This window comes from Acipenser ruthenus, chromosome 5, assembly GCF_902713425.1.
Source record: "Acipenser ruthenus chromosome 5, fAciRut3.2 maternal haplotype, whole genome shotgun sequence".
Classification (NCBI taxonomy): domain Eukaryota; kingdom Metazoa; phylum Chordata; class Actinopteri; order Acipenseriformes; family Acipenseridae; genus Acipenser; species Acipenser ruthenus.
Window position 1 is genome coordinate 49,044,590 of NC_081193.1, and position 14,193 is coordinate 49,058,782.

The following is a 14,193-nucleotide window of genomic DNA, read 5'->3' on the forward strand; positions in this document are numbered from 1 at the left end:
CTGCGCTCTCTCCAGAGCTTATTTTCTGTTTTTATTCTCCAGTTCCAAAAAAGAATGGAGTTTGTTCACAAGCATCCCTGCTTTGCTGAACACTCGCTCGCTCGGGACTGATGTTGCAGGGATACTTAACATGCTCTTTGCCAAGGCTGCTAGGTTGGGAACGCGAGTCTTGTTATTTTTCCACCACATCAGGGGGACTTCGCTGATGTTTAATGAGTTTCAGAAACATAAATCGTCATCTATTTTTGGATTAAGGTTTCCATGGAAGTAGTGTGTGTTTGTTGCCGACCACGAAGTAGCAATTCCACTGCTTGTTCGGTCTTCGTTTTCTTTTTAACAGGTAAGTCCTCTGTGCTGCACTCACTTGTACAGGCACGATTTCCATCATTTTTGAGGTTGCCCTTCACCAGCCTCACTAGTTTGGAAGACAGTGCTTCAGACACGCGGGCTTTGGCCTGTTCGAATAGGAAATCCAGGATAGCGAAATCGTGGGGTCAAAAAATGACACAAAAAGCAGTGACATAACCTCATTACTTGGGTCATTCAGCTGATGTAAACAAAGTCGCTGATACAAATTACGCACTAGCTTATCTCTCAACCTCTGTGTAACTGCACTAAGCAAATCAGTTGAATCTGAAGAAGTGTCTCCCCTTCATAGGGTTGCCAAATGTCCCCCTAATTCCGGGAGACTAAAACATATTCGGCTTTTCAACTCACCTCTCTAACCGCAAATTAATTGATTTTATTGAACATATAAAGTGTGAATGTAATTGTTTTGCTAACTAGTTACTAAAAATACACACCTGTCGGCGGGCGGGGATTATCTCCTGTGAGGATAGTTTCCATCAATCAGACGTGGGACTGTGTGAAGCAGGAAGAAATATTAATAAACGAGAAAGAGTGCCTGTGAGTGCAAAATTCTCTGCTGCACTATTTTGATAGCTATTGTTTACCATACAAAATTTCAAGCAATACGATTTTAATACATGATGCTCTCCAGTGATAGAATCGCCACTACAATTAAACATATTTATTGAAGCCGCACACGCAATTCACACTCACTTTACTTGTTGATTTAAAATAGATTAATTTGTGGTTTAGAGGTGAGTCCCGGAATTATGGGGCCAGTTGGCAACCCAACCCCTTCATCAGGAACTTCAGTCTGTGTTTTATCCCTGTTGCAAGTGGGTACAATAGCCGTAATGTTTTTCTCTGCACTCAAAAGTACTGTAGCCAGTTCGAATTGCTGTAGTAGAGGTATTATCTCAGCCATTACATTAGCTTCCTCTGCTCAGTCGTGAGATCTAAAGTAGCTGCGTCAGACTTTTTGGTCAAATCTGGGTTTGACACAACAGCAATAACTGGCCATTTTAATTCAAGGCATTCAAACATATAGTAAACCGTGTTCCACTTTGTTTGTACGTCCTGTATTAACTTGAGTGGTGCTTTTTCTGTGTTCAGCATTTCTATTTGTTTCCTATTTAAAGCGCTTGTTGCCATACCGCCCTTTTTAAAATGTGCAACCAGTCTCCTTGCTGCTTCCACTAGACTATGGACTTGTCGTACATCCTCCAAGCTTTTCTGAATGCAGAGATTTATATTGTGCCCTGCACAACTCACACTTGCCACGCTACCAAAAAGTAACACAGCATGCTTGCTTGCAGAAAGCAAAGACATTGCTCTGCACACGTTGGCCGCGTTGTCATGAACACAAGCTATTCATTTTGTAGCCACTTCAAACTCTTGTGTAATTTTTGTGTCGCTAATACTTTTGACTCGAGTTCCCAGTTTTGCTTAATGTAATTTCAGGTGACTGTTAAAAACGCTTCTTGTGCCATGCTTGCCAATCCATCGGTAGTGATGGTCATTGAATTACACTCCTGGCTTAAATCCTGTCAAAGCTTTCCCTTTGCACGTTCGTGATCCAGAGTAATGAATTTGGAGACTGTCTTTTGACAGGGCATTTCCTAGCCCGGAGCAAGATTCGCAATCAGATTTTTAAACGCGCTCCCTCAACTATACTACAGGTCTGATATCTTGTGTGTCAACATTCACTATCAGGCCTGTCATTTCTTTTGCTCTGATGCTTTCTGGATCAACTCTCTTTCCAAAATAAGCTGTCACTGAAGGTGTGGCTTCCTTTTGTTTTTGTTTTTAACTTTTGTTCCCGCTGTCGTATTTTGTCTGGTGCTGAAATGATCCCGCAGGTTGTTGGTATTGCCACAGAAGCTCATTAACTCCACAAACAGCGCATTTTATTATTATTTTTACCTTTCCGTCTTGTTATTTTGTAAAAAACTTACGGCATTATTTAAAATTAAATTAAATCGACAACTTAACTAGTAAAATCTGATCCTGAAATGCAGCCTACCTCTAGTCTCTTCTCTACGTTTTTTTCCCCGCTTACTCTGAAAACGTAGGTGCTGCGTAGTGGGCGGGAAGGTTTTTTTTATTATTATTATTATTTAAAGGAACCAAAGGAAAGGCACGGAATAAGAGTGTATATTTAAATTTTGCCGGTCCTAATAAAAAAACGGTCCTATTAATGAACTGATAGATGTGGGTTTTTTTTTTTTTTTTTTTTTTTTTTTTTCAACCATCGATGAGCCGTATGAGACTCCATCACTGAAAATCCCATTTGTGATGTAAACATCGCACAACTACTATAAGTAAAGCCCATACCAAGCAAACCTTTATTATCTGAGATGTGCTGGAAGTAACCCTGGCGAGGTTCTTTGACCAAATAGGAAAAAACAAGCATACAGTACGAGGGGTAGAGCTTTTCATTGATTTTATGTGATACATTTATTCAACGTTTGAAATTATTGCCATTTGACTCATAAAATGATAGTGTGTTATAGTTTGGTTGTTTTGTAAAAGCAAGCAAGGTTATAAAAAAATACTGAAGCTACTACAAATAAAAAATGCATCCCTTTGCAAAGCACAGAAAGATTTTTTTTCATCCTTTACACTTGTTATCTTCGTGATTGGTCATCAGATAGCTGATTGCTTAAAGCCTTTTCTGTCCCTTTAGCAATAAGATGAAATTCATTGTACACTAGCCAAGAAGAATCTATCATGGTGAGACAGAGTGGTGAGTGAACACAGTTGAGTGCGGAATAAACAGACAGGCAACAATATCCAGGTGCAAGTGTGTTTATAGGTGATTACAATGTCCAGAGCCTTATGGCGAACACCTGTAAATAATAAATGGAGTGATACAGCAGCATGTATCACTCGTCATTTCTAAATCCCCAGGTCTGACCCGCAACCAAAAGTCCAGTCTTTTAACACACCCACACTAAACACAAAACACAAACACAGTTTTTAGTAAGTGAAATTAGTGCTAGTAGTGCAAGACAGTCCTCCGTGAACGAAGGGTGAAAGTGCTGATTTCTGGGTTCGTGCTGGCTTTCACTACAGCTCCGGAGCGTGTTAGTTGTAGTCTACAACAACAGACAAACAAATTACTAACACGGACAAATGCAAACAAAACACTTACGGTTTCTGGAATCACAGGGGTCTCCTTTTAGGTCTATCTAACCATTTACAAAGGAACAGATTACTTACACTACGACCCCTTTATACCCTCCCCCATGACCCCTAGGCTAACAAGCGCATCCTCTCCTCCAATCCGCAGATGTCACGCCGTTTCCCATCGGGGTCATTGAGTTTGGGTACTATAGCTCCGCCCCTTTTCTAGATGGCCAACTTCCACCTAACCCAAGGAATAAATTGTCATGCCATTTAGTCCGGGGTACTCTGTTCCCTTTACACAGCACCCTCACAGGTCGGGAGGGAGATCTAACACCAAGAATCATTCGATCTCTGTCATACATGGGTACATACCAAAGAGAAAAAAAAGCCATGTTTGTACCAAAATATGTATTACATTAGCATAGCTCTATTATTGCTGTCTGGCTGGCTTAGTTGGTAAAGCATTGGACTTTGATTTGCAGGGAAGTTGGTTCAAGTCCCACATGAGGTGGTCCAGTGGCTAAAGAAAGGGGCTTGTTACCAGGAGGCTCCCAGTTCAATCACGGCTCAGCCATTGACTCACTGTGTGTGAACCTGAGCAAGTCACTTAACCTCTTTGTGCTTTTATTAAAGGTCATGGTGGCCTACTTAGCTCTATTTTCATCTGTTTTTAGAATAAAGGAATCTGCTCTTAGTTGTCCTTTTTCTCGGCATCCAAAATGGATGTCAAACCAAACTTTACTAACAAGACCATTATGATGTTGTTTCCATCATAAAATGAAACTGGTGGAATGGGTTCAATTTATATAAAAGGTGGAGGAATAATTATTCAGTACTTACATGACAAACCTATGTTAATGATGCAAATTACAGTTTTTACATAATTTCAGGCTTTCAATCAATGGAAAGGTAAAGGCAGAGAAAAACAAAACAAAACAGGAGCGTGTTTCAGGAGATACGGAGAAAGAAGGAGATACATTTTATAGAATATAATAATAAAGTAAGTACATCAGGACAAAGAGAAAGTCGTAGAGCTCATTTTAATGTAATTTTGTAAATGTATGTTCTAACAATAATGTATTAATTCACTTATAGTTTAATGAACATGGTTGCACTTTTTGAAAATGAATAACATGAGTGTATAATAGGATATCATATAAACAACTGATGGCAAAGAATGACAAGGCTGTGACTGATACTGGCAATGCATAACCTAAATCCTCTTTAAGTTCATCACATAAATACAACATTGTAGCCTTATCCATTCAATATCTTCATAGCACTTGGTCTTCTGTAGGGTCCAAACTGTGGTGGACCTTTGACAATACACCAGTGGGGTATACCTTCGGCGTCATCTGCGATTCCACACTGGAACGTAAAATACTCAATCCAACCACATCAACTCATTTGATTTTTGCACGGGGGTATGTTAATTAGGTAACCACTTCATTTGCATAGCATCCCTCATAGTGTCGGAATTAGGGTTTTGCCACTGTTCTCATCCTTCTTGGCCATTTTAGATTTTTGCTCGGAACACGAAAAACAGTCGGAAAGTTAAAACATTGCAATAAAAGCCCTCCCCGATGGTCGGAAAAGCTTTGATATTCAGGGCCACTGTGTCAGGGTTTAGGGCATAATGTCTAATTATTTGAATTGTTTCCATTATTGAGAGGTGATGTTGTGTTTTATCCCAGCCTTCTTGTCTCAGATTTGTACCGACAAACGCATTGTTTGAGTTGTGAATTGTGTCACTCATTAAACTTTGAATAAACTTAGCAGGGGTGGACGGATCGGAATAACTGCTTATTCCATATTGACTGTACCAGAGAAATCGCTAAGGATATTATTTGACTGTTCTTCTGTAATTCATTGAAAGCCAAATTAAATTATATTAAAGGTTTTTACTGAACAATTTGTTTGTTTAGTGGCACTAATTTAATCTTCAGCTTTTTCTAGCATGTCAGTGTTAAATTTCTGTACCTCAGCATGATGGGTTAACATTTTATTTTATTGTCACTGCTTGAAATGCTGATTGACCAACCAGTGTTCAGCATTTTAACACTACATTTTATAAAACACTTTGCTATGTTTTATGATGATATTCCAGAGTTAGCAAGGTGCATTTTTAAAAATGCCTTTGAAACATAAATTAACTATCCTGTATTTTTTGTTACTAACTATATAACAAAAAAGACGATCACCTTACACAGTGCTTGTAATAGCAATAATGGTTGACAGAGTGATATACATGCAGGGTTCCCTTATGCCCTGAAGCTAAAACTAACTTTGAAGAATGTAAACAAACAATACAAAATAACATTATTTCTGTGCAAAACATGTTTAAGGGATTAAGAGACACTGCAGCTTTAAGATGAAAGACAATGAACATCCCTAAACAACTCTACAGTACATAATTAAGAAATTATGGTTAAAATGATACAACATTAAAAAGTCATTACAAGTCATGGGATTTCAGTATTCATGACAATACACTCACATTTTAGAGTATCGTGGATTTTTAAGGGCATATGAAATAAACACCTGTTGCAGTACTTACATTAAACCACGTTGCTCTGGTTTCAGCCACACTGCTAAAGTAAATGAATTTCCAAGCCCTACATTAGGAGGTAAAGGGGCTACAAAACAATCGCTCTGATTTCAAAAAATAAAACTTGTAGAGCTGTTTAAGGAGCCTGGGTACCAGTTCCTGCAGAGGAAAGATCAGCAGAACGATAAGCACATTCCTGGATGCAAAATTGCTGGGTGCAGGTTTGCAGGCATTCCATTGCAACAGTGCTTTGACAAAAGGCATTCCTTTCAGGTGATCCACAGGTAGATTGAGTTGGCACAGTGGTAACATTTTTATAAGCTCCTATGTTTTCAAGCTGTGGAAAATGACCCTAGGGGTTGACTTGGTTTGCAGAGATGTAACAGGCAATCGTATAAAATAATAGCACTGCTCCTTTTTGAAGTAAGGGACAATTCATTCTTGATAGAAAGGGTTCCTCTTGATGTAGTAATCTTAAATAAATAATGATGGCCATGCTAGAGGTGACATCTTCACAGTCCAGCACATTAAAAGAGGCTGCAATACCTAATTACACAATGTCCAAAAGGAAACCTGTGGCCTAAGATGACATCCACGCTTTTCCGCGGGTATGAGAGACTGTCATCTGAAAGCCAAATAAAAGAATAGAAAGAAAAGATCAAACATCAAACACACAATTTTTCTTCTTTACTGCAATACACCCTTGAAATGTACAGGTCTGCTGTAATAATTACCTCTTTTGGATACATGGATTTGGATTGTTTGTTTGTTGTTTCTGATAAATAAATAAATAAATAAATAAATAAATAAATAAATAAATAAAAAATGGCCTTACTGTTAGGAAGCATGACCTGCAACTTTACGCATAACAACACTACATTTTCTAAATGATAACATGTTTTTATAAAAATAATGACAGGTACATTATTATTAAAGTATACTATAGAAAGTATAAAACAACACACAATGCTGACCCTGTATGACTTTTCTAAACAGAAGCCTAATCATTAACATAGGTTCAGATAAAAACAGTTAAATCCTATGTGCTGTTATATGTTTATTATTATTTAACCAGAAAGTCCATTTTTAAATGACAAACAAAAGTGAGGTGACCTGTAACAGGACGAGCAGCCCTGTACATTGATTTGTTTGTTTTATTTTAGAATGGGGTCCCCCTCTGCCCCTGTGTTATTTTGTATTGTTTATTTTATTGTATTTATATGACGGCGAGCTCCGTATGTTTTGTTATTGTTTTGTTTAAATGACGGCATAGCCGAATGTTTGTTTATTTTGGTTAGTAGTGTGGATGGGAAACCCCATCCACAGTAATTGATAAACTCGTGCAGAAGGTGGCCATCTCCCGAATTAGTTAAGTGATTAATTTTGTTGCTAATCGGGAGATGGTCACCTGAATATAAAAAGCCTGCAGCTCTCCATGTTCCGGGTGGGTGTTAGGAGCGGAGAGAGCGAGAGTGGAGAGATAAAAAGATAACAGGATCAAAAGAGATAAAAAAGATAACAGGATCAGTGAAGGCTATAGCTCAGCCTGACCTGTGTTTTATTTTGTGTTCGTGATTTGTTTCGTTTACCTGTTTTATTTTGCTCTACGAGCAAGTGTGTTTTTGTTTAAATATTTTATTTATTTTTGTTTTTGTAAATAAAAACGGCGCGAGCGCCTTTACCTGCAGTACGTCCCTGGTGTCAGTTTTTGTTCCTGCTTCTGCCGTGACGTCAGACCATCAGTCACCCTGCCACACATGGTGTCAGAGTGGGATTTGAACCCACGCCTCCGCTCGGAGACCAGAAGAGGGTACTGCAGTTTTTTTCAGTTTTTTCGTTTTTCTAATTGTGTGTGGAGAAAAGAGGGTGAGGAAGGAAGATGGGAGGAAGAAGAGGAAGGATGGGAGGAAAGAGGAAGCAGCAACCACAACAGCAGCAGCTGTGCAAGAGGTGGTGGTCCCGGGTCCCCAGTCAGTTTGGACCCCCGGACTGGGCGGCTGAGCAGGAACAATGGAGGGCTGAAGGGGCCCCCATGTGCGGTGCCTGTGGTGAGTTTGGGCATGACAGGGGGGACTGCCCCTATGGAGACCCTCAATATGAGGAGGCCTGGAACCAGGGCCTGGTGGGGGATGCGGCAGAGTGGTTCTGGATGAGAGACCACACCCAGCCAGCACCCAAGAGGGAGGAGCCCGAACATCCGCAGCCCAAGCCGGCACCCGCAGGGGAAAAGTGTCTGCTGGCCCCACCACCATCACCAGAGGAGATCAACTGGGAGGCCATCCTCCGCTCTGTAGAGGCGTCCTGCTGGTGCCCCATCTGCGGAGAGCGGGGGCATACCCCACTCAACTGCCCCCTCCTACCAGAGGGGTGCTTGCTGCGCCCAGTCCCACCAGTAGAGGGAGAGTGCCTGCTGGTCCTGCCTCCACCACCTCCAACGGCCGGAGCAGAGCAGCAGGAGCTGTCTTTGTCTCCACCGCAGCCACCAGCAGAGGGAGAGTGCCTGCTGGTCCCACCTCCGCCAGCTGAGGGAGAGTTCCTGCTGGTTCTACCTCCATGGGAGGACTGTGTGTCGCTCCCACCACCACCAGCAGAGGGAGCATGCCTGATGGTTCCGCCTCCATCGCCGCCACCAGCAGAGGGAGCATGCCTGCTGGTTCCGCCTCCATCGCCGCCACCAGCAGAGGGAGCATGCCTGCTGGTTTCACGGCTGCAGCCAGAAGTGGAGGAGCCCCTGCCGCCTTCGCAGCCAGAAGGGGAGGAGGCCCTGCCGCCTTCGCAGCCAGAAGGGGAGGAGGCCCTGCCGCCTTCGCAGCCAGAAGGGGAGGAGGCCCTGCCGCCTTCGCAGCCAGAAGGGGAGGAGGCCCTGCCGCCTTCGCCAGGAGCAGAGCAGCAGGAGCTGCCTCTGCCTCCACCATCACCACCTGAGGGAGAGGAGCAGGAGCTGCCTCTGCCTCCACCATCACCACCTGAGGGAGAGGAGCAGGAGCTGCCTCTGCCTCCACCATCACCACCTGAGGGAGAGGAGCAGGAGCGGCCTCTGCCTCCACCATCACCACCTGAGGGAGAGGAGCAGGAGCTGCCTCTGCCTCCACCATCACCACCTGAGGGAGAGGAGCAGGAGCGGCCTCTGCCTCTACCATCACCACCTGAGGGAGAGGAGCAGGAGCTGCCTCTGCCTCCACCACCACCACTTGAGGGAGAGGAGCAGGAGCTGCCTCTCCCTTCACAACAGGACGGACCGGGACAGAAGGCTGGCGGTCCGCAGCTGCCCTTGCACAGGCTGCTAAAAAGGGCAAGGGGGAAAATGGCCGGGTCACCGCGGCTGAGAAGAGGGCCAAACCTAGCCCCACCGCTGGTCCTGGCTCCCTTACTGCAATCGCCTCCCAAGGGTCCGCTGCCGCCGTCGCCTCCTGAGGGACCGCTGCCGTCCTGTCGTGCATCGCCCGGGGATGCCAGTTCGCCATCGCCCGGGGGTGCCTGCTTCGCACCGCCCGGGGATGCCAGCCTCGCACCGCCCGGGGATGCCAGCCTCGCTCCGCCCAAGGATGCCAGCCTCGCATCGCCCAAGGATGCCAGCCTCGCACCGCCCAAGGAGGCCAGCCTCGCACCACTCAGGGATGCCACGCCTGGATCGCCTGGGGCTGCCTGTGGCTCCGCATCGCCTGGGGCTGCCTGTTGCTCCGCATCACCTGGGGCTGCCTGTTGCTCTGCATCACCTGGGGCTGCCTTTTGCTCCATACAGGGTACAGGGTACGAGGGAGAAGTGGAGCTCCCGCTGCCGCCTCCATGGCCAGGGGCTCCCTTCCCGAGTTCGCCTCCCGAGGGTCTGCTGCTGCTGCCGTCGCCTCCCGAGGGTCCGCTGCTGCTGCCGTCGCCTCCCAAGGGTCTGCTGCTGCTGCCGTCGCCTCCCGAGGGTCTGCTGCTGCTGCCGTCGCCTCCATAGGGTCCGTTGCTGCTGCAGTCGCCTGGGGTCGCCAGGGATCCTGCTTCGCCTGGGGTCGCCAGGGATCCTGCTTCGCCTGGGGTTGTCGAGGGTCCTGCTTCGCCTGGTGTCGCTACACTGTGGCCGGAGCCCCACGAAGGGGAGCTGCTGGCCATGAAGAAAGGGGAGGAGGTCAGGAGACCAGCTCCCCCAGCCGCACTTTCGTGGCAGGAAACACTGTGGCCAGAGCCCCACGGAGGGGAGCTGCCGGCCACGAAGAAGGGGGGGAGGTCAGGAGACCAGCTCCCCCCGCAGCAGTTTCGCTGCTGGAAATTGGGTGGCCGGAGCCCCACGGAGGGCAACTGCCGGCCATAAAGAGGGGGGGGGGAGGTCAGGAGACCAGCTCCCCCAGCCGCACTTTCGTGGCAGGATAGTGTGTGGCGGGAGCCCCGGAAGAGGGAGCTGCCGGCCACGAAGAATTGGGGGGTGGAGGACATCCCACCATGGCCACCCCCATGGACACTGTGCTTCCCCCTCTTCCGGGACTCTGAGACTGAGAGGGGAGGTGGCCGTTGGGGCCAAGTGTGCGTTGCACAAGGGGGGGGGGGGGGATATGTAACAGGGCGAGCAGCCCTGTACATTGATTTGTTTGTTTTATTTTAGAATGGGGTCCCCCTCTGCCCCTGTGTTATTTTGTATTGTTTATTTTATTGTATTTATATGACGGCGAGCGCCATATGTTTTGTTATTGTTTTGTTTAAATGACGGCGTAGCCGAATGTTTGTTTATTTTGGTTAGTAACGTGGATGGGAAACCCCATCCACAGTAATTGATAAACTTGTGCAGAATGTGGCCATCTCCCGAAATAGTTAAGTGATTAATTTTGTTGCTAATCGGGAGATGGTCGCCTGAATATAAAAAGGTGGGTGTTAGGAGCGGAGAGAGCGAGAGTGGAGAGAACGGGGAGTTTAAAAAGATAACAGGATCAGTGAAGGCTATATCAGCCTGACCTGTGTTTTATTTTGTGTTCGTGATTTGTTTCGTTTACCTGTTTTATTTTGCTCTACAAGCAAGTGTGTTTTTGTTTAAATATTTTATTTATTTTTGTTTTTGTAAATAAAAACGGTGTGAGAGCCTTTACCTGCAGTACGTCCCTGGTGTCAGTTTTTGTTCCTGCTTCTGCCGTGACGTCAGACCATCAGTCACCCTGCCACATGACCATATTGAAGTGTACTTTTCACAGCAAGAAGTTTATTTAAATTTGCATTATTAACATGGGTTCACATAACTGTTACACAGGTACGCATGCCAACCAATAAAGAAAAATGCGGACTTGCATATTGTTCTTTAAGCAAAGGTGTACCGTCAGTACATTTTTAACAGGAAAGCAGTTTTGATATAAAGGCAGCGAGGGTGCTTACGTTTGCCATACCTGCCTAACCTCTGGATTTTTCCCAGAGACTCCGGGGTCTCCGGGCTGTGTTAGCAATCTCCGGGAGGGTTACAATATAACTACAGTCCCTCCTTCTTAGTGCTATCATTGCTATTTTATTGAAATATGAAGAGTGATAGGTGGAACAACTCCAGTTCATAAGATCAATAATTTTCTTTTAATGCGCACTTGAACAACCAATGATAGTAGGGGTCCCTATTAAGCCATCAAGGTGTCGATGTTCGAAAGATGTTATATTTAAATGTTAGTTTAAAAAATTACATTTACTTAACCATTTTACAAATAATATGTTTTTTTGTCCTCAGTTATATCCTTATATAAATACTATTGTGCCGTCAAGCTAACATTAGGGTGGGCGAACAGAGCATGATGGGGTTCATCCCCTATGAGAAAGACTGTGTGTACGTATAGTCAATGCAGCAGTTTTGAAAATTATCCCAGTAATCATCAATTGGAAAACATATACGTATATTAATAGACAATTTTGTCTGTTACACATCTGTCTTAAAATATTTAAGTATGTTTGTGTGGTTTTATGTTTAACAGAGCTCTAAAATCGCTACAAACCATAAAATACAACAAAACCCATTATATTAATAGTATTATAATTTCTCAAAATACAGTATCAATCTCACAAAATACACATTTTTCTAAGTGGTTTTCATTGGGATTTACCTGCGGCGCCATATCTGTTGCACCGCCATTTTCAGTTGTGGTCTCCCTATTTTGACCTGGCCTCATGGCCCACTTCATATTACACATACAAAATGCTTTTAAATCAACATAATACTGTTATGCCCGTCTGCAGACCTGATTGACAGTAACTCTGACATGGGAAACATAAAAAAAAGTCATTTCAATATTTTGAGACGGTATTTCAAAGCCATAACCACCTACCAATCGACAAAAAAATACATTATTGGTTAGTGCTATGTGTCAGGAAGACATACCTCTTTGAATTATGTTCCTATTCTGAGAGGTTAAATGAGATATATGGGTTGGATTAAGTGACGTGCACTGGAGGTTTGACCGGCGTCAAGTTCAGCCCAGTCTCTGCTCTGAGACAATGCTACAGCACAAGTATGTTTATTAGCGTTAAGAAGGCGCCAAATTCGCTAGAGTGCAAGATGCGCTCTATAGCCTGGACGTCGCGAGTTCGAATCCAGGCTATTCCACAGCCGACCGTGGACGGGAGCTCCCAGGGGGCTGCGCTCAATTGGCAGAGCGTCGCCCGGGGGGAGGGAGGGTTAGGTCAGCCAGGGTGTCCTCGGCTCACCGCGCACCAGCGACCCCTGTAGTCTGGCCGGGCGCCTGCGGGCTTGCCTGTAAGCTGCCCAGAGCTGCTTTTTCCTCCAATGCTGTAGCTCTGAGGCAGCTGCACGGTGAGTCTGCAGAGTGTAAAGAAGCGGGCGGCTGACGGCACACGCTTCGGAGGACAGCATGTGTTCATCTTCGCCCCTCCCGAGTCAGCACAGGGGTGGTAGCGGTTAGCTGAGCCTAAAAATAATTGGGCATTTCAAATTGGGGAGAAAATAATAATAAAAAAAACTAATTGGCAACGACTAAATTTATAAAAAAAAAAAAATTAAAAAAAAGGCGGCGCCAAACAGCAGAGATGGAGTCTCAAGACCCGGTCTCGGTCTCGAGGCTGATCTCAAGGCCACATTTTAAGGTCTTGGTCTCGGTCTCGGTCTCAGGCTGTCTGGTTTTGGTCTGGGTCTCGGTCTCAGCACGTCGCTCTTGGTCTGGGCCTCGGTCTCAGCACGTCGGGTCTTGGTCTTGGTCTTGATAGCAGGCAGCACGCAGATTGGTCGCATTCATAAACATTCTCAAGATTATTTTATTTCCTCGATTATCATATATCCGTTTTTATCCTTCAAAATTCACTCACTTTTATACATCGACAGCTATTAAATACAAAATAATGTAGCCATTATACTCTAGATCAGCATTCAAATTACTAAATGTAGACTTTGTGCAGCTACAGCATCTCTCAGCCTCTCCCATGAAGCAAACTTTCCTCCTGTCACCAAATACATTTCCTGTAATATATTAGTTACCTTAACAAAATTGTGTAAGTAACACAAATGCCTACAAATATGATTATCTGTACATACCTGTCAAGTCTTCCGTTTTGATCAGAACCCAGCGTGTGGAAGCGACAGCGTGGGAGAAGTACAGTCGTGGACAAGTACAGCGCAGTTAGAAACAGAAAGGAGGAATTACATCTTTAAATTACATCTTGAAATGCTTTAATCAGAAAACATTGCAGCTCAATGTCTAACAGCTGCGTATCTTTTTCTGATAACAAGCTGAAACTTGGAGCAGCTGATTCAAATTCCGCGCCGTTCTGAGACACAGGGGAGGGGCGGAGCCCGCAGCACAATGCAGAAACAAACAAAAGGCAGCCAGTGTTCTCTGCGACAGCGAGTGAGGCGCAGTTAGAAGCAGTTTGAAAGCAGGTTGACAGCTGCAGAAGCTAAACTGAACTTCCAAAAAAAATTAATAATAAATAAATAAATAAATAAAAATAATAAAACATGGTCTTCAAACCAGTAATCTGTGACAACTGCATGATGTGGGAAATCCGAGAAAACCCAACAGAGCTCAACCAAGTGTGTGTAAAGTGCCGCACGATCCAGGACTTGCTTCAACGAGTAAGTCTGTTAGAAATGGAGCTGGAGGAAATGAGACAGCAACAGGAGCTTGAGGAGCTGACACACCCACAATTCATGGGAGTTTGCACCCCGAGCAGACTGAAAGCCACCAGGAAGATGGAAGAGTCGAAACAGC

General features: G+C 44.7%; 1 pseudogene; it reads right to left on the reverse strand.

The window, feature by feature from the left end:
* Nucleotides 1–4,832, reverse strand: part of LOC117403151 (usherin-like) — a 72,023-nt pseudogene extending 67,191 nt beyond the window's left edge.
* Between the last annotated feature and the right edge of the window lie 9,361 nt (nt 4,833–14,193).